Genomic DNA, 26,197 nt, shown 5'->3' on the forward strand with positions numbered 1-26,197 from the left:
GTGGCATTGGCATGGCTGAGATCCCCCGGCCTCCCTGTGTGGTGACTGGTGTCCATTTCTGCTCAGTCATCGGACCGCCGCTAACTGGCTGTTGCTCCTGGCAAACGGAAATCAGCACGTCCTGCACCCACTGCTTGTTGGAATCCCTTTTGGATAGAACAAAACGTCTGCACACATTAGCCTACAGCACGCAGGCAGGCCTGCTTTTCCATCACTACAACACTGAACTCAAGTACGTTGAGCCCAATACTCGGATGAAACCAGTATCCGATGCAGATAATGTACTTTTTACGAGTACGGGTATCATCTGAGTACAATGTGTCAATATCCGCACTCGTGATTAGAGCTGGGTATCGTTTACAAAATGATGATACCAGTACCAATACCAGTACCAGTACCAGTACCAGTACCAGTACCAGTACCAATACCAGTACCCTAATGACCCATTTCCACTGCTGGTATCAGTGCGGCCCCGCCCAGCTCGTCTCGCTTTTTTGTCTCATTCCACCGATCCAAAACCTGGACAGCCCGGGTTGAGTCGTGCTAGTTTTGGTCCCTGCTTTGTTGAGGTTCCAGCACTGTGGACCCGGTACCATACGGTGATGTGAAAACACTGCAGACGACTGATTGGTCAGGCAGAAGTCCGCTGCTCGGGGAAGCCCTTTGTAGTTGTGTGCTACGTCAGCTCCGCTAGGCCGGAGGCGGGGGTTTAGCGAAGCTGCAGTCTTGCCTGGTGAGTTGCCGCCGGGTGTGGCTTCCCTTCTCCCCGTAGCGTAACTCCCGTCCCCCGCGCAGCGCATGCATGTGAGTTTGAGTAACAACAAAGTGATATCCATTCTCCTGGCCGATTGTCACATTTGCCCATGCCATGTACACTGTAGGTCATTTAGAGGCACCAGTATTCCAGTTTAAAAAGTTTAAAAAGGGCAGATATGCGGTCGCTATGACGACCAGGTGTGGGCGGAAGCCAGTAAACTTGCTATGGAAACAGAGTCTATATCAAGTAGAGACGAGTAAGACCAGGTAGAGTAGAGCTGTACTGTGCTGTTATATGTGGTGGAAATGAGTAGAGTGATACTGATACTAATAGAGCACTTCCATACTTTGAATGTGTTGGTGGCATCTCGGCACGCTGAACTGCCGCCAACAACAACAACAACAACAACAACAACAACAACAACAACAACAACAAATAATAATTTTGTTGTTTAAACAGATACAGATGCAAACAATGGTGTACTTACTCATCCCTACAAGTAAGGCGTCCATTTTTGTGAGAGGAATACAGCACTCCAACTGATAACGCAATGAGACAATGACGTCTTATTGGTCGTGGACACCTGACAACACAACATGCATGCAGCACAAATGAACGCATGAAGACACCTCAGAGTGGAACTTGCATTGCATTTTTGTGCACGCGGTGCAAAACGACAGCGGCGGTTCTTCCCACGGGGAAGATGGGATCAGACATTTGTGCAGTGACAGATGAGTCCTCATCCTCCTCTGCTGCCTAAGTGCATTTCACAGGATTTTCCTCCGTGCATTATTTGCCCTCAGGAGGAGTTCTGGGGATTTCTCTCTTTTTGGCACAGGAGGCCGCCTGTCAACACGCCCCGTCAACAAAGCCCGTTTCCATAGATACTCCCAAATAAGGAAAAAAGAAACGCCAAACGACCACGGCCAAATTGCATTTTCTTCTCCTCTCAAGTCAATTGGTATGAACAAGGGAGTTAGGTTAAAGGAGTTGATACTTTAAACATGTCATATACAGTTAAACCAAAAAGAGTGGAGGGTTTTTTTTCTCGCCGCCATCTGCCTTACAAAATGAGGGTTAGTCTACCAAAGCGTTTGTCCCTCTGATTATCTCTCTCTCTCTCTCTCTCCCTCTCTCTCTCTCCCTCCACCCCCTCTCTGCCCAACTCTCTCTCTCTCTCATTTGCTCCAAAGGAAAAGGACAGTTAAGTCTTTGCAAACAACTGGAACTGTAAATTGCTCAGTCGCATATGGTAACGCCATCAGCCTAATCAAATCAGTTGTCCGAGTGCAGCCCCTACTAGCAGCCTGCTAGGGGGGTACTGTGAACTATCAACTCTTCCAAAAACACAAAAGGTACATTTCCACTGCTGTGACAAAGTAGCCACACAGGCCGTTTGATCTGTAACCACACATGAACAAACACTGGATCAGCTCAGTGAGATGTGGCGAGTCGAGAACTGATTCTTGCGTGGGCCTGTGGATCGATATGTTCAGAGAGAGGATACGATGTATCTATATTTCACAGTAACCTGGTGGTGGTTCAGCTCACTAAACTCAAATAGTGTGAAACTAATCTGCTCATGTAATTGTCATTATTGTGTCTCCATCGTTGTTGCTCAGTGCTCATTGCAGTCGTGTTCCTGCATTGCACTTCCCAGAGATTGCCTGTCAATCAAACAGTGTGGGCGGAGCTTGGATTTATTGTTGATTGTTCGTTGAGTTTCTGTAGGTGGCGGCGCTCTTTTATTTGTCTGTTCAGTTACAGTGGCTATTGTACCTAGTTCTTCCAATTCTCTCTTTTTTTTTAAGGAAAGACCTACGGGTTGATTTGGTTGAATCATGTCATATCAATCAGCTATAGAGTAGCAAAACTTTTACTTAAAATTTAACCATTTTGTTAAAGACTCTATTCTCCTCTACTCTTTTTCTACCAGCTCCCAAATTACTTCAATTTCTTTGTCCCTCTCTTCCAATTTAAATCGCCCAGAAGAAGAATGCGGGACGATTCTGAGTCTGGAAATGTTCAAAGAGGGAAGTCTGCGTGGAGGCGACAGACAGGCCACACAGACGTCTCATTTCCCACTTTTCATTGACACCTTAGAAAGTTTATTATAGTAAATAAAAGCCAGTAGCAAACAAGTGTACCGCTTCAGAAACGCCGAGCAGATGAGTAAACATTTTACGAGCTTGAACAAAATGACTTTTTTCCAATTTATTGCGCCGCATCTGGAATCCGATATCCCAATTCAATTCTGATTTTCTCGCTGTGTTTAATTGGGAGTTGGTTGAGAGATCCAACAAAACCTACGAGGGCACGGCGACGTGGCGGAGCGGCTTCTGAACTGACTAATATATTCCATATAGTGGGAGAAGCAAATTGTTGCCATAATCCTCTTGTCTCGTGGGTGGGGGTCTGTGGTGTTATAGGAGCGGAGCTTTGGGGCTAAAGTGTGACTTTCATTGTGGCACATTAGTCTCGTGTGTTTTTGTTGTCGTGCGGAAGAATGTCGCCCCGCGTTCCAGACGAGGCTGCCCTGCGCCCGAGTCGACGTGTCTGCCACCCGAGCGACCGCCGTCTGCCAGGGGATTTTCAGCACAGAGAGACACTCGACACTCTTTTTACTGTGCGGTCGACTCATTCAATCCTCCAGCTCCAGGAACAAGACAAGGCCTAATATAAGTGTGGGGGCTCGACAGTAGCACCTACTGTAAGTTTACAACCAAAAGCCTCTCCACTAGCTCCCCCACCCCCACCCCCACCCCCACCCCCACCCCTGTACCAGATCCAGATGTTTGGTGAAGTCTGGATAAATATAGACTAGGCAGAAGCTGTGAAGTTCTGTAAACATTTTCCTTACCATCATTTGAATTTTTATTATAAACTCGCTGTCTTACAAGCCCGTGAAAAAGCAGTCGTTTCAGCAATAAACAGGAGTGGGGCTAGTGGACGCCGACACACGAGTGCTTTCAGCTCAGCGTGCGACACGTTCTGCCTCTGACTGAAGAGCAACACGTTCTGCCTGTGACTGAAGACTGTGGAGGAAATTCACAACAAAATATGTGCGCACAAATTACTGTACATTTTCCTAAGAAGATGTCAGCTCAGGCCAGATGATGAGGACGGCTTTAATCGTTTCTGGACAGATGGAGGCATTCCTCCGGCCCGTTTTAAGAGCTGTCTGACTTTTACAACCTGAAGCCATGAGCCTAGAAGAACCATGAGCAGGTTGTGGCCCCCGGGTTTGGACCACTGGGATGGCGCTAGTGGAAAAAAAAAAAGAGAGAGGCGAGGGAGGTCACATTATTACAGCGACTCCACTACTGCTTATTATCTGCTGTCAGACTCGGCCTGTGTTTTTGAAGAGGTGTGGACATGGGAGTATTTATGAGCCCTGTTTTTAATAGACTATTCCTTCTAGTCTAGAACCCTCATTATATCCCTACCAAAATTGCCATAACTAGTATATTAATGGCCGGTGGCAATTCTATGATCCACAACTGTGGACCATTAACATCTCAGTGTAGGAGTGTGTTAATCTGTGGCACTTACAGCTAGACTCCCCAAGCCATGCTCCTTTAGTGTGTGTGTGTGTGTGTGTGTGTGTGTGTGTGTGTGTGTGTGTGTGTGTGTGTGTGTGTGTGTGTGTGTGTGTGTGTGCGTGCGTGCGTGCGCGTGTCTGTGTGTGTGTGTGCGTGTGCGTGTGCGTGTGTGTCTGTGTGTGTGTGTGTGTGTGTGTGTGTGTGTGTGTGTGTGTGTGTGTGTGTGTGTGCAGCCCCTGTCCAGACGTCAGGCTTTGGGGTAACCTCATTACCCGGCCTTCACATGGAGACGGGCCGGTCCAAAAGCTTTGGAGGGGCGAATAAATAAAATAAAGAGCAAGTTAACAAGTGGGCAAACCGCATGATACCCAAGCTCCAAGGCTCGGCAACCAGCAAGAGGAGAACATGCAGGCCAGACGCCATGTTTTGAAGAAGGAAAGGGCAACGTTTAAATTCACTCTAAAGTCTTTTGAAGCTACAAGGTTAAAAGAATGTTCAAGTTTTTAGTTTATTTTCCATCATCTTGATTTTTGGAAGGGGAAAAGACTGTCTCGGGTAGACAGCTCTGTCCACTCTGTATCCTGCTAACACTTAAACTGTACGTTAAGTAATCGTAGGCTAGTATTTGCATTATCCAAAGTATGAAAATAAACCTCTCAATAATCCAAAATTGGTACTTTATGACGTGTAGATTCCCAACTTGTGCAAAGAAAATCTCCATCTTCATCATTAGTGGAGTTCAATCTCACGACTAAGGCGAAGATTGGTGCAGCCCCACAATTGCTCAACAATTGAGGAGCACAGCGGCCGAGCTGTGGCTGTGAGCACACACAGCCTGCAAGGCAGGGTGAGCACGTGTAAAGTGTGAGCTGCGTCTGTGAGCACACACAGCCTGCAAGGCAGGGCGAGCACGTGTAAAGTGTGAGCTGCGTCTGTGAGCACACACAGTCTGCAAGGCAGGGTGAGCACGTGTAAAGTGTGAGCTGCGTCTGTGAGCACACACAGCCTGCAAGGCAGGGTGAGCACGTGTAAAGTGTGAGCTGCGTCTGTGAGCACACACAGTCTGCAAGGCAGGGTGAGCACGTGTAAAGTGTGAGCTGCGTCTGTGAGCACACACAGCCTGCAAGGCAGGGCGAGCACGTGTAAAGTGTGAGCTGCGTCTGTGAGCACACACAGTCTGCAAGACAGGGCGAGCATGTGTAAAGTGTGAGCTGTGTCTGTGAGCACACACAGCCTGCAAGGCAGGGTGAGCACGTGTAAAGTGTGAGCTGCGTCTGTGAGCACACACAGCCTGCAAGGCAGGGCGAGCACGTGTAAAGTGTGAGCTGCGTCTGTGAGCACACACAGCCTGCAAGGCAGGGCGAGCACGTGTAAAGTGTGAGCTGTGGCTGTGAGCACACACAGTCTGCAAGGCAGGGCGAGCACGTGTAAAGTGTGAGCTGTGTCTGTGAGCACACACAGCCTGCAAGGCAGGGCGAGCACGTGTAAAGTGTGAGCTGTGTCTGTGAGCACACACAGCCTGCAAGGCAGGGCGAGCACGTGTAAAGTGTGAGCTGTGGCTGTGAGCACACACAGTCTGCAAGGCAGGGCGAGCACGTGTAAAGTGTGAGCTGCGTCTGTGAGCATACACAGTCTGCAAGGCAGGGCGAGCACGTGTAGAGTGCGAGCTGCGTCTGTGAGCACACACAGTCTGCAAGGCAGGGCGAGCACGTGTAGAGTGCGAGCTGCGTCTGTGAGCACACACAGCCTGCAAGGCAGGACGAGCATGTGTAGAGTGCGAGCTGCGTCTGTGAGCACACACAGCCTGCAAGGCAGGGCGACCACGTGTAAAGTGCGAGCTGTGTCTGTGAGCATAAACAGTCTGCAAGGCAGGGCGAGCACGTGTAGAGTGAGAGCTGCGTCTGTGAGCACACACAGCCTGCAAGGCAGGGCGAGCATGTGTAGAGTGCGAGCTGCGTCTGTGAGCACACACAGCCTGCAAGGCAGGGCGAGCATGTGTAGAGTGCGAGCTGCGTCTGTGAGCACACACAGTCTGCAAGGCAGGGCGAGCACGTGTAAAGTGTGAGCTGCGTCTGTGAGCACACACAGCCTGCAAGGCAGGGCGAGCACGTCTAAAGTGCGAGCTGCGTCTGTGAGCACACACAGTCTGCAAGGCAGGGTGAGCACGAAATGATCGCTGTCAGTTGAGCGGACGAGGCAGTGAGTGACGCTAGAAAAGTATGAATAAAGAGCACAAACCTATTAGCTTTCTGGCTAACTTTGCTCACTTCCTGTGTAAACAAAACAAGTTATACTCAAAGTCCCGCAGGGAGGGAGATATTCTGAAATCTGTTTGTCGAATTCTATGTCTATTATTATGCCAACACCTACCCGGAGTAGCGACTGCTCATTGTTCTGAAACCCAATAGTCCAAAAACTGTTGGGTTGAGACCTGGGGTCACTGAGGTTAAGGTGAGAGGAGGTGGTTGGGTTGAGACCTGGGGTCACTGAGGTTAAGGTGAGAGGAGGTGGTTGGGTTGAGACCTGGGGTCACTGAGGTTAAGGTGAGAGGAGGTGGTTGGGTTGAGACCTGGGGTCACTGAGGTTAATGTTAGAGGAGGTGGTTGGGTTGAGACCTGGGGTCACTGAGGTTAAGGTGAGAGGAGGTGGTTGGGTTGAGGCCTGGGGTCACTGAGGTTAAGGTTAGAGGAGGTGGTTGGGTTGAGACCTGGGGTCACTGAGGTTAAGGTGAGAGGAGGTGGTTGGGTTGAGGCCTGGGGTCACTGAGGTTAAGGTGAGAGGAGGTGGTTGGGTTGAGGCCTGGGGTCACTGAGGTTAAGGTTAGAGGAGGTGGTTGGGTTGAGACCTGGGGTCACTGAGGTTAAGGTGAGAGGAGGTGGTTGGGTTGAGGCCTGGGGTTACTGAGGTTAATGTTAGAGGAGGTGGTTGGGTTGAGGCCTGGGGTCACTGAGGTTAAGGTTAGAGGAGGTGGTTGGGTTGAGACCTGGGGTCACTGAGGTTAAGGTGAGAGGAGGTGGTTGGGTTGAGGCCTGGGGTCACTGAGGTTAAGGTGAGAGGAGGTGGTTGGGTTGAGACCTGGAGTCACTGAGGTTAAGGTGAGAGGAGGTGGTTGGGTTGAGACCTGGGGTCACTGAGGTTAATGTTAGAGGAGGTGGTTGGGTTGAGACCTGGGGTCACTGAGGTTAAGGCTAGAGGAGGTGGTTGGGTTGAGGCCTGGAGTCACTGAGGTTAAGGTTAGAGGAGATGGTTGGGTTGAGGCCTGGGGTCACTGAGGTTAAGGTTAGAGGAGGTGTTTGGCCTGGAGTCACTGAGGTTAAGGTGAGAGGAGGTGGTTGGGTTGAGACCTGCGGTCACTGAGGTTAAGGTTAGAGGATGTGGTTGGGTTGAGACCTGCGGTCACTGAGGTTAAGGTTAGAGGATGTGGTTGGGTTGAGATCTAGAGTCACTGAGGTTAAGGTGAGAGGAGGTGGTTGGGTTGAGGCCTGGAGTCACTGAGGTTAAGGTGAGAGGAGGTGGTTGGGTTGAGGCCTGGAGTCACTGAGGTTAAGGTGAGAGGAGGTGGTTGGGTTGAGGCCTGGAGTCACTGAGGTGAAGATGAGAGCAAGCTTACGCTCAAGGCTGTCAGAAGCCACAGTTGTGGATGGAGCCAGGCATGGAGGTTGTGGATGGAGCACCTGGAGCGATAAACTGGGCTAACTTTCACTCTGGCTCTCACTCTCACTCTCCCTCTCACTCTCACTATGGCTCTCACTCTGAGGTCAAGTGTTGACTTGCATACTTTCTACCATTTACTGTAGACTCTGTATCCAGGCCAGCTCACCATTTCATCAATGAGCAATCTAACAGTATCAATATTGAATGTTAGTCATTCGGGCAAACACTATTCACGACTACTGGAACTTGTAGCTAAGAAAATAGAGGTTCCTTAAGCTCACAAGGCCAGGTGAATCACTCCTACTTTATTCAGCCATTACATCACACTCGCTCAACAGAAACGTTACAAATGGCGCTGAACAGAAGTGCAGACAAATTTGCTAAGCTAAAATATGGCCGAGTGTGGTGAAGGGAAAGAGCTATGATACCCTAGCTTAATTAGCACCCCAGTTTTGTTGTGTTTTTTTGTTGTGTTTTTCTTCCAAATCTCAGGCCTGTATTCTGAGGCATGGCAAGGAAAACTCGCAAAGGTCATAGCAATTATTTCACAAATGAATAAGAGCAGTGTAGGTATGGCATGGAGTTCAAACATGGCCCTGGAGTCGGCCATAGGGGTGGCCAGGCTGCTTGGCATGGAAGGGCGATGACGTGACACGTCAAATAAATGTCCACACACAACTTGGTGCATACAAGAAAAATGTCTACTCGCTTTTCACTGCAAGAAGTCAACTCGATTTCTGTCTTCCTCTGTGGGGCTGAAGGCAGCACAGCTTGGTTTCTTTGGTTCTTGTGCTTTTTGGCCTTTCCGAGTGCAAAAGTGTCACAGGTCGTAACTGTCCGAGCACCAGGGCGCTCTGCGTCCTGCCAGAAGGTGGTGAAATCAAGGAAACACGGAGGAAACACTGGCTGCAAACAAACACATGTGACTGTAATACCACCAAACAAACACATGCAACTGTAATACCACCAAACAAACACATGTGACTGTAATACCACCAAACAAACACATGCAACTGTAATACCACCAAACAAACACATGTGACTGTAATACCACCAAACAAACACATGTGACTGTAATACCCCCAAACAAACACATGTGACTGTAATACCCCCAAACAAACACATGTGACTGTAATACCACCAAACAAACACATGTGACTGTAATACCACCAAACAAACACATGTGACTGTAATACCACCAAACAAACACATGCAACTGTAATACCACCAAACAAACACATGTGACTGTAATACCACCAAACAAACACATGTGACTGTAATACCCCTAAACAAACACATGTGACTGTAATACCATCAAACAAACACATGTGACTGTAATACCACCAAACAAACACATGTGACTGTAATACCACCAAACAAACACATGTGACTGTAATACCACCAAACAAACACATGTGACTGTAATACCACCAAACAAACACATGTGACTGTAATACCACCAAACAAACACATGTGACTGTAATACCACCAAACAAACACATGTGACTGTAATACCACCAAACAAACACATGTGACTGTAATACCCCCAAACAAACACATGTGACTGTAATACCACCAAACAAACACATGTGACTGTAATACCACCAAACAAACACATGTGACTGTAATACCACCAAACAAACACATGTGACTGTAATACCACCAAACAAACACATGTGACTGTAATACCCCCAAACAAACACATGTGACTGTAATACCATCAAACAAACACATGTGACTGTAATACCATCAAACAAACACATGTGACTGTAATACCATCAAACAAACACATGTGACTGTAATACCATCAAACAAACACATGTGACTGTAATACCATCAAACAAACACATGTGACTGTAATACCACCAAACAAACACATGTGACTGTAATACCACCAAACAAACACATGTGACTGTAATACCATCAAACAAACACATGTGACTGTAATACCATCAAACAAACACATGTGACTGTAATACCATCAAACAAACACATGTGACTGTAATACCACCAAACAAACACATGTGACTGTAATACCATCAAACAAACACATGTGACTGTAATACCATCAAACAAACACATGTGACTGTAATACCACCAAACAAACACATGTGACTGTAATACCATCAAACAAACACATGTGACTGTAATACCACCAAACAAACACATGTGACTGTAATACCATCAAACAAACACATGTGACTGTAATACCACCAAACAAACACATGTGACTGTAATACCATCAAACAAACACATGTGACTGTAATACCACCAAACAAACACATGTGACTGTAATACCATCAAACAAACACATGTGACTGTAATACCATCAAACAAACACATGTGACTGTAATACCATCAAACAAACACATGTGACTGTAATACCATCAAACAAACACATGTGACTGTAATACCATCAAACAAACACATGTGACTGTAATACCATCAAACAAACACATGTGACTGTAATACCACCAAACAAACACATGTGACTGTAATACCATCAAACAAACACATGTGACTGTAATACCCCCAAACAAACACATGCGACTGTAATACCACCAAACAAACACATGTGACTGTAATACCATCAAACAAACACATGTGACTGTAATACCCCCAAACAAACACATGTGACTGTAATACCACCAAACAAACACATGTGACTGTAATACCACCAAACAAACACATGTGACTGTAATACCACCAAACAAACACATGTGACTGTAATACCCCCAAACAAACACATGCGACTGTAATACCATCAAACAAACACATGTGACTGTAATACCATCAAACAAACACATGTGACTGTAATACCCCCAAACAAACACATGTGACTGTAATACCACCAAAACTGGGTATGTGGGCAGCGGGTACATGGAGCACCTTCTCCATCTCATAGTGAGAATCATATTCACCTTATGTAGCCACGCCCATTTGACCCGGTTGTGTGGTCGTGTGACGACTTCCGGCAAAAAAAAGAAAAGGAAAATGGCTGGCTGCTCCAATATAATCTAACTCTGAATTAACTAATAATTTAGCCAATTGTATGCAACATACCAAATAAAAGCAAACGACAATGTATAAGAATGCAACGCCATGTAACTGGCATGTTAAGTCTCGCATTCCAGGGAATTACGTTAACGTCTGCGGGTCTTATAGACGTAAGTGGCTCGAGCTGCGCTCAGAGGAGAGAAAACAATCCAGGTATGTTTTACAAGAAAGTGCTTGTCATGGTCGACAATAACGTTATCTGACCTGGCTAACAGTGGATACTCTGCTTGCTTGCTGTGTACCGAGCTCAAAGTAGTAGGCTATGTTCTTTGTTTTACCCCCTGCACTGTCCGCTACAAAAACAACTCTCTTCCTCGACGTTCTTTTATATTTCGCGCTGTGACCGCCGGAAGTGTTAACGCGACCCGGAAGAATTTGGCCCACCCCCGCGTCTGAACATTATGTGAATAGAGAGCCAAAGTGAAACGTAACTTCCTGCTTTCTCCCTGTACCAGCGCTGCGAAAAATATGAATGGCGGTGGACGGAGAATAAGGTTACTTTTTTGATCCCGTTTGAATTGTGCCACGGGGTGCTAACCAAATTTTGTCAATTTAAAACATAACTTTGCATGTCAAGAAAGTCGCAGTTTGTCGCCAAACTGTTGCACTAGAAGTTATAAATCAGAAAGACTACATACACTGTCGCCTAAGTGACGTCACTTTCTCTACCGGCAAAGCTGAAGACCGGCGACATGCCACGAGCTTCCACGAGCTATGTAGTTTTTACACGAAACTAACCCCTACGTTTCAGTTTGACGACAAACGGTGACTTTCTTAACATGCAAAGTTATGTTGTAAATTGACAAAATTAGCGAGGGCACCCCGTGGCCCAATTCTAATGGGATCAAAAAAGTAACCTTATTCTCCGTCCACCGCCATTCATATTTTCCGCAGCGCTGGTACAGGGAGAAAGCAGGAAGTGACGTTTCACTTTGGCTCTCTATACTTGAAGGATCTGGGTACAGTCACATGTCCAAAATGAACATCTTGGCTCACCTGCCAAAGGCTAAAAAGAAATGCCAAGAAGTACGTTTAGCCAGCAAAATAATGAACATCCATTTTTCATATAAATAGGTGACCCTACACAGTTTCACTATTATTTTGTATACTCAAGTACTGGTACATTTTTGTCTATGTCTTTGGTCTTTGTTGTCGTCACACCTGCGTTGCAATCTAATAATGTTGAGTTTCAGGTAGCGATTGACTAGTTAAACATCCAGGAAGTGGAACGCCAGCGCTTTGTGTATAGAGCAGCATAACAGAGAGCCTGTTGTTGATATAGAGTCATTGTTTTGCTTTGCTTTGATTGGCTTACAGTCAGAGACTGAGGTGGTTAGCAGAAGGTCAGATTCTGAGAACAGACCAAAGACTGCGTACTGTATAGCCGAGGAATTCAAAATGTAATTGTCTGAAAAAGTTTGCCAGGTGGCAGGTGAACACTGTTGATTTATCAAACAAAGACAGATTTCACAGCATGAATCACATAGATGAGCCATTACAGAAGAGGGCAAATCTATTCCTCTGTTGATAGGGAACCCATATTATATAGATCGATCGATGTGATGTGAAATTCAGATGTGCAAAAGATCCAGGCCAATGAATTAAGCGATTTGCCAGTCGCACTGAAAAAGGTCCTCAACTCCTCATTAAGTCCAGTATCTGAGGAACAACTGTGGACAGAGTGTGGAAAAAGAGACATCCAAGGCACTAAAAAGATCTTTTTCAAGACGGATTGATTGATAGAAGATTTGGCTGGTCATAATGGTTTTAATATATACAGTATGGACTACTGTAGGCCTATACCCTGACGATACAGTATGGCCTACTGTAGGCCTATACCCTGACGATACAGTATGGCCTACTGTAGCCCTATACCCTGATGATATACAGTATGGCCTACTGTAGGCCTATACCCTGACGATACAGTATGGCCTACTGTAGCCCTATACCCTGCTGATGATATTAAAAAAAAAAAAAAACACGATTTCATTGTCACACGAACACACTACAACACATGCATGCGGCCACAACACACACTCATGCTGACGGTGGCCGGTGAAATATGTCCTCTGCATTTGACCCATCCAGGCTTGTCCTTTCCTCCGGGGGGCAGGCCAGGAGCAGTGGTCGCTTTTTCTTTCCAGCGCCCGGGGACCATCATTGGACCAACTTCAGATGTTGTCGTCACTGGTCGGATGACGATCTTCTGCATGTTTTTAGTGGGGGGTTATGTACGGAGGAACCCCCTGGGGAGTACGGGGAGAACATGCAAACTCCACACAGAAAGGCCCTTTCGACGAGATAGCCCACCTGGGCAGTAGGCACTGAAGATATGGGGGGGTCACAACTCCAGCGCCCACAGCGTCCCAGGCGAGAATCGAACTGAGGACCTTCTAGCTGTGAGGCGACAGCGCTACCGATTGCACCACCGTACCCCATAGATAGAGTATATAGAGTATGGCCTACTGTAGCCCTATACCCTGATGATATACAGTATGGCCAACTGTAGCCCTATACCCTGATGATATACAGTATGGCCTACTGTAGCCCTATACCCTGATGATATACAGTATGGCCTACTGTAGGCCTATCCACCTTATTTCTAGCTGCCATGATGCCTGATGGGTGCTTCTTCCGCTTCCGGTGTAATAGACTGTTTTACAGTCTATGGTTTTAACTTGACAAAAAAAACGTCTATGAGGATTTTACAGCAGAGCCATTCTGCTCTACAGCCGTGTCGTTCGGGTGCTGGGATAACGTAATGCATTGTGGGTAGTCGGCTACTGTGGCTAATGCTAGCGGCTAGCGTAATAGTTACTTTACATGGCAGTAAAACGCCACTGAATGACCAAATTGATTTAACTTTTAACCATTTGGAGTAACACTGTTTCCTTACGGACCCCCAGCGTTGGTTAGTTGTTTATAACGTGACCATATTTATAACTTTTATAACGTACTCCAGTTTCCGCCGGTTTATAATTCGGGTCTGCAGCCAGAGTATAACAAAGGAAATGGCAAGCTGCAACAATAAGTCACGTTAAACCGGACCTTGTTCCCACAATTAAGGTGGATAGGGGCCAAAACGTACAATAGAATAAAAGCTTTTTAAGAGATTTTTGGAGTGCCTTGAGAGAGACATCCACCCACCCACACACACACACACACGCACACACCCTCTTATCTCCTGCTGGATAGGGTTGATTGAAATGACACCCAGCTTGACATCTGAGTCCACTTGTAACAATGGCTGTCTTTACAACATGCTACATGTTCCTTCTTAGTTATCCAAGTGAAGTGAAGGTGAAGTTGCTGCTGACAGCTGCGGTCGGCCTGTCTCCTCCTGGGCCCTCGCCTGGCTTTATTCCCCCAAATCAAGTTTCTTACAGCACGCCCCAGCAGCTGATCACTAATGTCATCTAAACATCACATTAAAAAAAACGCCTCTCTTAACCGGCCGCCCGCACCCTGGACTCATGCCGCCCCACACCCTGGACTTCACTGCTCATTGTATAAAATGTAGACATCAGTTAATCAAGCAGGGCGAGGAGCGGACTGGAACTGAATCATGTCATCTGGACAACTAGTACAGCCAATGGGGGACAAGTGCCTCGGCGGGGTCCCGCCCTATAGGGAGATGTTGCGCGGCTCGACGTCCAGGAACGACGGTCACTTTTTCCCAAACTTTAAAGCTAAACATAATTATTGAAAGGTTAAAAGAGCGACGCATGCCAGGCTCTACAGTACCTACTGTGCAGTGGAAAAGCATGGAGCCCTGTGAAAATCAACACACTTAATGACACCCTGCTTTCAGGGTCAGACGCGACCTGCCCTCTCCAAAGAGCCAGACTAGGTAGGTAGAGGATGTGGTCCCCCATCCCTCTCCATCACCCCCCCCCCCACCTCCCCTCCCCCAACCCAATACTAACATGAGCCATTGGTTGAAGACTATAAACAACAACCTGAACATGCCAAGGTCTACCTGGGCCTGGAGTAGCCGCTGCCTGTGAAAATCAACAGGCTTAATGACACCTTCATTAGTCATGTGGTTCTCCCCACTGAGCTCTGGAAACTTTGGATCACCACGGCCACTGACTCACGCACTGTTTACATACCAGAGAGGGCCAACACTGGGGGTTATAGCGGTTTCAGCGAGGCCTGCTGCTGCAGCTCCGGCTGCTGCTGCTGCTGCTGCTGCTGCACAGACTAGCATCGTGTCCATCTTCACTCCACGCTCCGTGTTCTCTCTGATGGGGGAACGGGAGAAGGTTCAACGTTGACGTTTGTAACTCAACTGTGCTGCGTTTAGTGTTGAAGACTATTGCTTTGAGCATTTATCAGGGGGCATTTCAGCATGTCTGCATGGGCGGGGTTTTATATTTCAGAAAACAGGATTTCCTTCTAGTCATGGTATGTTATGAAATAATGTAGCTGCAGAACGTTTTGGCAGAGGATAATATAATTAGGACCATGGGAGTTGTGGAAATGCAACATGTTAAACAAATACAGTGTTCCTATTAAGTTGCCATAATACCACCACAAACAGAGTCTCTCACGGTATCCATGCTGCACCAGGCCCTCTCCTCTGTATACATGAAATACACGATTTCCCCCTTTTTAGCCGTTTAGAACCTGATCTGCAGGCACGCGGCGTCGAGCTGCGCTCGCTCTGCAACCAACCAGCCTCTCTCTGGACTCCAATGAGCAATCAGCAGCGGAGGCATCCGTCCAAGTCGAGTTACACGTTTATAAGCAATTAAAAAACGATTTATCATCCCGGTTTTTAAAGGTGCCTAACCACAGCCATACAGCCGCCTGCGTCTGCGGTGGACCTGCTAAATCGGCCCACTTCTTAATGAAGAGAAGAAAAATAAGCAGCACCACCCTTGGAGGGGACCTGCTGCTGATGTCATGCCCCCCTCCCCCCACCCCCCCTCTCCCCCCCCGGCCAGAACCATTATCCCAATACTGAACGCACATTAGCAGCTATAAGCCTAGGCCCTGGCCAAGCAGAGCCATCACCCACACTACTATTCATGCACACATCAATCACTGAGTAATTCCACCTTAATTGCGTTCGCATGCATATTACAAGTAGCCTAAATATACCAGTGTCGGGGTGGTGCAGAGGTAAAGGCACTCGCCTACCTACCGTACCACCGCGGAGACCCGGGTTCAACTCCCACCTCCGGCTCGCTCAGATATTCCTACAGATACAATTGGTCTGCGGGTTTGGAAGCCAATGGGGCATGAGTCCTGGTCGCTGCATTAGGGCCGTCTGGCTTTCGGCGTCGCATACTCTTTTTTTAGGGCACAAGGCCACATGCCAGGGCACAAAGGCCATTGCTCTATTGACATCGTGAAGAGCGATTTTTCTGAAATGTGTGTTGAAATGAGCCAAGAACACATCCTTTGCATAGGGCAGGCTATATTAAACTGAGACCACTGATGCTTTTAAAGCAACTGACAATAGCAGGCTGGTAGCAGGGCACTGCCAAGGTGGCCTTAGGGATGTCAGGGCATCACGGCCAGAGGGCAACGGAGGATATCCCATCGACGTTGACGCATGGCTATTTGTTTACTACTGCCTTGGGTCCTTCGGGGGTCCTTGCTATCTAACAATAGGCGGCTAACATGTGCCTGACGAGAAATGAAGCTTAAAATATGTTCATCGACTAGGTAACGTAATTAATATTAATGTTCCTCATTAATGATACATCATTTCACCCACCCAAACCCATCAGCTATTAATCAGAATGTTTATTTTTATGATATCCACGGTCAGCGCGGTTATAACTGCAGCCCGCACATCTCTACTCTGCTGTGTTCAGGGCCTGCTGCGAGGCTGGGAAATACAAACTGCTGTGTTGAGGGCCTGCTGCGAGGCTGGGAAATACAAACTGCTGTGTTCAGGGCCTGCTGCGAGGCTAGAAAATACAAACTGCTGTGTTCAGGGCCTGCTGCGAGGCTGGGAAATACAAACTGCTGTGTTCAGGGCCTGCTGCGAGGCTGGGAAATACAAACTGCTGTGTTCAGGGCCTGCTGCGAGGCTAGAAAATACAAACTGCTGTGTTCAGGGCCTGCTGCGAGGCTGGGAAATACAAACTGCTGTGTTCAGGGCCTGCTGCGAGGCTGGGAAATACAAACTGCTGTGTTCAGGGCCTGCTGCGAGGCTGGGAAATACAAACTGCTGTGTTCAGGGCCTGCTGCGAGGCTGGGAAATACAAACTGCTGTGTTCAGGGCCTGCTGCGAGGCTGGGAAATACAAACTGCTGTGTTCAGGGCCTGCTGCGAGGCTGGGAAATACAAACTGCTGTGTTCAGGGCCTGCTGCGAGGCTGGGAAATACAAACTGCTGTGTTCAGGGCCTGCTGCGAGGCTGGGAAATACAAACTGCTGTGTTCAGGGCCTGCTGCGAGGCTGGGAAATACAAACTGCTGTGTTGAGGGCCTGCTGCGAGGCTGGGAAATACAAACTGCTGTGTTCAGGGCCTGCTGCGAGGCTGGGAAATACAAACTGCTGTGTTCAGGGCCTGCTGCGAGGCTGGGAAATACAAACTGCAGGAAAATCTCAACAAAACGGAGACAGTTACGGAAGTATGTTGTTGTTTTTTTAGGAACCGATCAGCACACAGCTGCTGTGCAGAGTAGCTGAATAACATGGTGTCAGTGGCTATAACGGCAATAAAAGGTTTTGCAGGGGAAGCCATCTCCTCTATTCACACCTCCATTCATAAAATGCACCCTTGTGCTCTGTGTGTGTACGAAGTGTGGTGGCTTCCCATATAGGAGGGGCTTTGTGTTTCCTAAACCTGACATCACCAACCAACACAGTTGCTTGACGGCCATTTTCCCAGCTTGACAGTTAACATGACTGTATACTGTACAGGGTGGTTACTGTTTCTTGATTTAATCGAAGAAGTTAGACGGTGTAGAAATGCAATAAACTAGACTCCACCACTGGCAGCGGAGTGAACGGGCACTGCACTAGTCAATAAAGCCACTTAGTCAATAGCTCCTTCCTTTATCATACAAAGAATGCCAGAAATGTTTTTCTCATGGCATGAACTAGAGATTGTTCCTATGTTATTTCTGTCACTTCCATGGCTTGCATTCTATGATTTAAGGAAATGCCATTTTGAGAGCGTCATCCTTCCATAATTCCGTAGTAGCGGTTGTGGAGGTGGGACATAACATGATTATTCCATAGTGGTCAACAGGGTAAATTGTTGGGATATCATTATCTATTAGGGAGTAGCCCGCAGTGATACTCAACTTGCGGCCCGGGGGCCAGATGCGGCCCGCGATAGGGTGCCAAGTGGCCCCCGACCATTTTCTAATTCACAATGAAAACTGTTAAATAAAGAATAAAGCACTCGTCATGCCCGTCTTTTGCAAAGATATAAGCCGTCTGGTAGGTCCGGCAGGTCCTCACTGACGCCGGCCTGGTCCCGCTGCTGCTAGTCACCGGCCTGGTCCTGCTGCTGCTAGTCAGCAGCCTGGTCCTGCTGCTGCTAGTCACTGGCCTCAGTGGCCTGGTCCTGCTGCTGCTAGTCACTGGCCTGGTCCTTTCTCTCACTCAACGTGAAGGAACTAAAGAGCTGAATTTGCCGACGGTGCCCTCCTTTTATTGAGGGTGCCGGGTTCACCGGCAAGGGGTGTGGCCATACTTGCGCCAATGAAAAAGTCTCCAACAATGCTCATGTGGGGATACGATATCCAATAGCGAAGCCTAAGAAAGGGCTGAAGCTGAGATTAAATAAAACTGCAGTTCATCAAATGGCCTGCTCCAAAAGCAGACTATGTTTTGGGGCATGATTGACGGGTCGCCCTGTCCAGTGATCGCGCAGCTCGCCGATCACAGACCAATAGCAAGATGGTGACCAAAAAAAGGCGATGGTCAAAATACCAAACTTGAGGATTCAAACGAGAGTCCAGAAACCTAATGGCCGAGGTCAGGGTATAGCTACGTCCATATTTATGATAGTCTATAGTCTTAGTGCATGAAAGGATGTTGTTTCAGGGATATTCGGGGTGACTGGGTTCACTAGAGGACTGCCGTGTCCTCCTCCACTCCCGTCCCTCTCCATCTCCCCCATCTGTCCCTTCCCTCACAGTAGCCATCAGCAGCCTTCAGCGGTTTGTTAGCCAGCTCATTTAGTGTTTTACACGCTGTTTTAAATGACTTCTGCCTGCCCAGTTTCCTAAGAGCGGCCAAACACGCCCATGGAGGCGACAGCTTAGCCCTGTAACCACAACAGCAAAATGACTGACACACAGCTTGCTAATGTTGTATGGATTAGAACTGCTCACTTTTTGAGACAATAACATTGAAATGCCTTGGTTCTATACAGTCTTTGGCCTTTGCCTGTTCTCAAATGTTGTCCCTGCTGGCCAACACACTCTCTGATCATGATGAGCCAGTCAAATCTAAGCAAAACAATGGCTCTGGATCAAACAGGCTCCTGATTGGCTGCCTGTTAATGCTGCTCTATTCACCTTATTCTTTGCCCACACATGGACGCTTCCGCATTACGTCATTTTGTAATAGTATTTCCGTTTTGACTTGCCAAAAACTCCGCAGGCAAGATGGCTGCGCACACTCCGCTCCTAAAGTGACAAAATTACTCCCCCATAAACTAACATATCTTGGCCAATACGTATGTAACATACAAAATAAAACAACCCGTAATATCTTAATTTTATGTAGAATGCAGAGGACATGTAACTGTTTAGTTAAACTTGCATTCCAGGAATATTGTGCTCTTAAGATGACGTTAGTGGAGTGGACGTTAGGTTGCGCACCTATGTTAGGTTGCGTAACCTATGTGCGATTCGAAATAACGCATCCGAGATAGAAACGTTATGAATATAGCCACGTTATAAACAACAAACTAACGCTGGTGATCCGTATGGAATCAGTGTTACTCGAAATGGTTAACGGTTATATCAATTTGGTCATTCAGTGGCATTTTACTGCCATATAACATAACTAACTAGTGGCTAATATTATTAGCCACTAGTGGCCTTCGCAACTAGCACTGAACCGGAAGAACAAATACGTTTGCGTTGAACGCGGAAGAGAGAAAAAGTGGGCGTGGTGAATAAGGTGAATAAACACCAATAACATGAGGCTATTTCCCCGTTTACTTTCAAAATAACAAGAAGATACCTTCATCAAAGTGGAATTGAGTATAGTGAATATAACTGATTGTTTACATTTTCATGATCCTGGACTGCTGACTCATGATTGGTCGATTAGCTGCCATGTTTGCCACCTGCGTTGAATACAATAGTGCTAGAATGGTTGGTCTTTTCCTTGCTATGTCTCTCCCATGGGCGTCGTTAGGCCTGGGCTTTGGGGGCTATAGCCCCGGATCTTTTATGAAAAGGCCCCGGATCTCAAATATGGGAAAAAAGAAAAAAATACAAAATAAAATAAAATAAAATAATAATAATAGCCCTAAAAATAATAATAATGTATTGGTGATCAAATGCATGCAACATACTTCCTCTCTGTGTGCCAGTTACATAAAGGAGACATCACTCTCATTACAGCGTTAGAATTTGGCATTGGGGCAGACTTTGGAGGCATTTTGTATTGAAGACAGTGAATTGGGTGGGCACGGAAAGTCCCTCTATAAACCACCATGTGTGTTGTTTCACCTTTGCTTGAAAAATGGTTATGGTAGCGATGTCTTATCCTGGTTTATAGTTCCTTCCTTATCTGTACACCATGACGTCTGTACGCCATGACGTCAGGATGACATCATGAAGACTTTTATATTTCATAATCATTAAATAATGTAATGATGTAAATAATTGTTCTATAGCACATGTAAAAAAAATCCTAAAGAAAGAATCTCTAATTGAAATATCACAATAAATGTTAGTCTCTCTCTCTCTCTCTCTCTCTCTCTCTCTCTCTCTTTCTCTCTCTCTTGTAAGCCTAGCGGGGCCAAGTAGGGCTAGAGAGCACCAGGGCAGTCTAAGCAGAGTGCTTCCTGTTTAAAGGACAGCGTCAGTGGAGCGGCCACCGCTCTTCCTCAGGGGGCCGCGTTTACACTTTAAGGCTGCCGGCCCACCAAGCCAACCTCCATCCCTTCCACTACCCACCAGGGGAAAACGCACCAAGCCACCCCCCGTCCCCTCCACTACCCCCCAGGGGCAAACGCACCAAGCCACCCCCGTCCCCTTCACTACCCCCCAGGGGCAAACGCACCAAGCCACCCCCCGTCCCTTCCACTACCCACCAGGGCCACCAGGGGAAAATGCACCAAGCCACCCCCATCCCTTCCACTACCCACAAGGGGCAAAACCACCAAGCCACCCCCGTCCCCTCCACTACCCCTTCCCCCCAGGGGCAAACACACCAAGCCCCCCCCCCGTCCTCTCCACTACCCCAAGGGGAAAACGCACCAAGCCACCCCCGTCCCCTCCACTACCCCCCAGGGGCAAACGCACCAAGCCACCCCCGTCCTCTCCACTACCCCAAGGGGAAAACGCACCAAGCCACCCCCGTCCCCTCCACTACCCCCCAGGGGCAAACGCACCAAGCCACCCCCCGTTCCCCCCAGGGGCAAACGCACTAAGCCGTGCGGGACTGCCCAGCTCTCCGAGGCTGCTAATTATACAGTATGTGATTACACACAGGTAACAGTTTCACTCAGCGCACAAACCCTTGAGTGTTTCACACCTCCCCTCTCACGCTGAGGTCCATAAAAAGCTGCCAAGTAGCTCCAGACTGGATGGGAGGATGGGGGTCCAGGTGTGCAGGGCTCTGACCAGTGTAAGCTCTCATTCACTCTGGATAGTGTCACATTTAAAGGGTTTACAGAGGACTGAACAGTTCAAACTTGAGCCTGGTGGCTAAACCTGTTTTCTACCAGCCACAACAGCCGGCTAGTATTGTTTTCACCTAGGCTGTGTGGGTGTCATCATGGTCCTAGAGACACCTAGAGTAGCGGGAACTACCACAGAAGCAGTTTTGAGTAGCCTACTCCAGGTGTGTATATGTCTGTCTGTCTGTCTGTCTGTCTGTCTGTCTGTCTGTCTGTCTGTCTGTCTGTCTCTCTGTGGACAGATTTTGTCATCGTGATAGCATCAACACCGTGCAAGATGCAGTCACGAAACTTTGCAGGTGTGGAGTTGACATCGAAATGAAGGGTGAGTTCAAATATGGGTGTGATCTGAGCAACCCCCCCCCCCCCCCCCCCCCACACACACACACACACACACACACTTTACAGCCCTGGCCCACAGTCAGGGCATGGGCTAGTGTGATCCCATCTCTAGTTACATTTGATTTTAAATGTTCATTAATATGCACTGTCCCGATTCCCTATTTAACATGAATAAATATTAAATATTACACTGGGGGACTTCTTATTGTTTTGGTGGTCCATATTTATTCATTTCATACAAGCTTTGCAGAAAGTCCTACTGTACTGAGATAGTGATCAGGAGAAGAAAAACCACCCGCTTATTTCTCTTCAGGGTTAGGGTTAAACCCACAACCTAGGGCTGTGTGGTTACGAGTCAAAAACTGAAACACTGTGAGACCCCCCAAGAGAAAGAAAAAAGACCCTGAAAACCATAATGACAGATGATGAGTTCTGTCTGGTAGACTTTTTCTCCACGCTGTTACAGTATATGTCCATAACCGTGCAAACACACTGGACACAGAACCGACGCGGGAAGCGAGGCGACACATCCGGAAGCGCAGGCAGTTTCATGTTGGCGTCCTTGTTAAGAGACTAGAGTCTAGTCTGATCTAGTGATCTAGTGATCTAGTGATCAGTCTAGTCACTAGACTGATCACACAGACTGTGGCGTGTCCCGGGGCGCGGGCAGTGAGAGTCCTGCAGCGAGAGATTCCACATCTTGTCTATTTTTGACGCCAGCCACGAGTGATTGTGTGCAGGCAGTACAAGTTGTGATCGGCGCGGAGCAAAACACAGCGCTTCTGCTCGAGCTGAATTTATGCGCGTGCATCACTGCTTCCGTTTCCAGTGCGTTTGCACCGGAGGTCCCACTACGCTTGCTAAGCCCTGGACCTACTCCGTTTGAGCTTAAGGAGTTCATTGCAGGTGCAGCATGTGCATACTGTATATACGCGGGGCTATTTGTTTCAGCAGGGCCATGTGTAAAGTGGCCATCAGTCATAGTGACAGGCCGGAGATCAGGGCAGAGAGCTGAGTGAGGGCATTGAGGCGACGGTGAGGAGAGGGAGAGACAGCCATGACAGACGGCCCTTTCACACCATCTCTGTCTGAAGCAGTCAAGGATAAACAACTCAGGGGCTTTGCCAGGCACTGCTGGGCGCCCACTTCAGACCTCACACACTAACCGATAGAAAATGACACATGCAGGTACAAGACATGGGCAGAGAAATAGTGAACACTCACAAATCTGTAATCACCAGACAAATATACATGCAAAAGTTCATACCCGTGTCAAAATGCACAGAGTGGAACACCCCCACACACACACACACACACACACACATACAGGCGAGCAGGCTACAGCGACCGTGCCTTGCCAACAGTGGTGGGTGAACCTGAAAGCCATACTTGAGTAAAAGTACAGATATTTGACCAGAAAATGACTTTGGTAGAAGTTAAAGTCACCCATCAGAATATTAATACTGTAAGTTCTTCGTTACGTTGCGTTACAGCCAGGGGCATAATGTGGAGGGTGAACCCAGTTTACCCACCTCTTCGAAATGAGGCAGAGGGCCCTATCTTGGCAAAAGCGTGTGTTTAACGCCGGGCGCAGCGCAAAATTGGAGGCGTGCCAAGTCATCTGCTATTCTCCGTGCCCCGCAAAATGCCAGTTGCGCACGGCGCCAACGGGATTTGGGCAGTCACTGCATTATTCACAGGTGTGGCCTGGCAATGCCTGGGCGTTATATCAATCAAACCAATCAGATTCCCGTCTTGCATTCCCTTTAATACAGTTTGCGCGATGCATGATGCATGGCTGTAATTCTCTCCATGCCTAATTTGGACATCTCACAACAACCATTGCATCATATACCCGTTAAAAACATCTGTGATCTGCAGCTTTTAATTGATGCAATTGGGGTTCTTTGGTTGACTGCAAAATAGAAACGTGTTTGCAACGGGGAAACAGGGACATTTGATTGACAATAACATTGCAAGTAGGCTACAATGTCCAAGTTTTCTCAATTCATTTCCAATTAATCCATCTTTGTATTTGTTCCTGTTTGTTTTTCCACAGAAAACCCGACAGGTCTGGTTGGATAATTAGTTTCAGTAGAATTCATTTATTTCATTTATCAGGGGGGAAATAATTGTAGACTAATATTATAGTAGGCTATTAATTATAGCATTGGTGATTAATTAATCTGGGTGATGCAGTATGGTGTGTGCATGTGTCTGTGTGTGCGTGCTTGTGGGAGGTTTCGAAGAGAAATAGAGAGGGAGAGAGACGGCGTAGAGAAGCAATATCAGCATGTTTGTGGCTCTTTACATGTGATAATATGATATATGATGATAAAAGTTTTTCAGTTAATAATAGGTGATTGCCTTACTGAATAATCTGCTGTTCTGCAATTTTAGCAGCAAAATTTGATGTCCTGGCATTTGTATTTTAATGGTACATCCATGCATAGTGACGTATCCAAGGACTTCCCCTGTACCTCGCGGAGAATAATGGTGCGCTTAAGCGCAGCGGGGTATTTTTGTGCTAAAAACCTGCTTTTTAGAGGTCTTAGCGCAAAGAGTTGCACGCATAGGGACTGGTTTAGGTCAGGATATGGCACACCCACAGCTGCGCAGAGGCGGAAAAACCGTCGCAAAAGTGGCTGCTATCGTGGCCGGAGCGCAAAATGGCAGTCTGCGCTCGTCCGACGATAGCATAGACACGCCGTTACAGCGCGCAAACCGGCCCGCAAGTGCAAAAAGCAGATAGCGCTTGACAACAACAGGGCCCAGAGAGTTTACTCACCTATGTTCAGATCACCTGTATCAATCAATGAGGGGAAATAAGGTGGGTAAATTCTTCACCTTGGAGTGTGGATCGTGACTAACGTAATTTGCAAGCTAGCACCACTGATTCACCAAACCTGCTTCCTCGCAGGCTACCAAATTCCTTCTGATTTGACTTTGTAACTACGATGCTTAGGGGAAATGTAGTGGAGTTAAAAGTATGCATTTTATTTGGGAAATGTAGTGAAGTAAAAGTGAAAGCTGACAGAAATATAATACTGTAATGAAGTATTATTACTTAGTTACATTACACCATGCAAAGCATGTTTGCTATGGTGGCATAGCATGCTTGCAGCCCCTCATTAAACCTCTGGATTCTGCTCTTCACTTAGAGCAACAGCCCGGGCCGCCCAGCCCCGTCATTAAATTGTCAAGTCTGATGAGTGTGTGGCCAGAGACTGAGAGCGCCTTCACAGGCCCTACTGCCCCAGGCCGCAGAGCAAACTGACGGTGGTCCAGGCCAGAAGACCCCAAACCACAGCCCGCTTCACCCCTCCTCTGACGGGAAGCCACCAGCACCTGCCACTGCACACCAGGGAAAAGTGGGTCTAACCTATATGCACAAACAAACACGTACACACATATGCAAATACACACCGGCACGCACACAAACATTCATATGTGCTTGATACATGTCGGTGCATATACACACAAACAAGCAAACACAAAAATATGTATAATATGCAGAGGTGTAAAGTAACAAAGTAGGCTACAAGTACTCAAGTACATATAAGTTGTTGAGTTTTCTTCTGATTTTTTTTTCTCTTTTAAAGTATTTTGATATATTGATGATATATTTTTACTCTTACTCAAGTCATTTATATATTCCACTTCACTACTTTTAAACGTACATTCCGTTACTGAGGAAATTCAGATGAAATGAAATGATATGACAACAGCACGGTAGCATTGGACTACTCGCTAATAGTTTCTGAATCACTTCTGCATTCAGGGCGCCGAAACTGACGGTGCAGTGGCCAATGAAACTGACGGTGCAGTGGCCAATGAAAACTGACGGTGCAGTGGCCAATGAAAATAAATCACGCTCAAGACTGGCCAATTAAATTTGAAAGGTGCAGATGATCCGCAAAATTGTAATGATCCCCATAATCACATTAGTTCAGAAATCTCTGTTTCATTTGACACTGCTGACAGCCAAAGAAAAATGGATGTATCTGAT

This window comes from Poromitra crassiceps (assembly GCF_964638095.1).
Source record: "Poromitra crassiceps genome assembly, chromosome: 2".
In the NCBI taxonomy this organism is placed as follows: Eukaryota; Metazoa; Chordata; class Actinopteri; order Beryciformes; family Melamphaidae; genus Poromitra; species Poromitra crassiceps.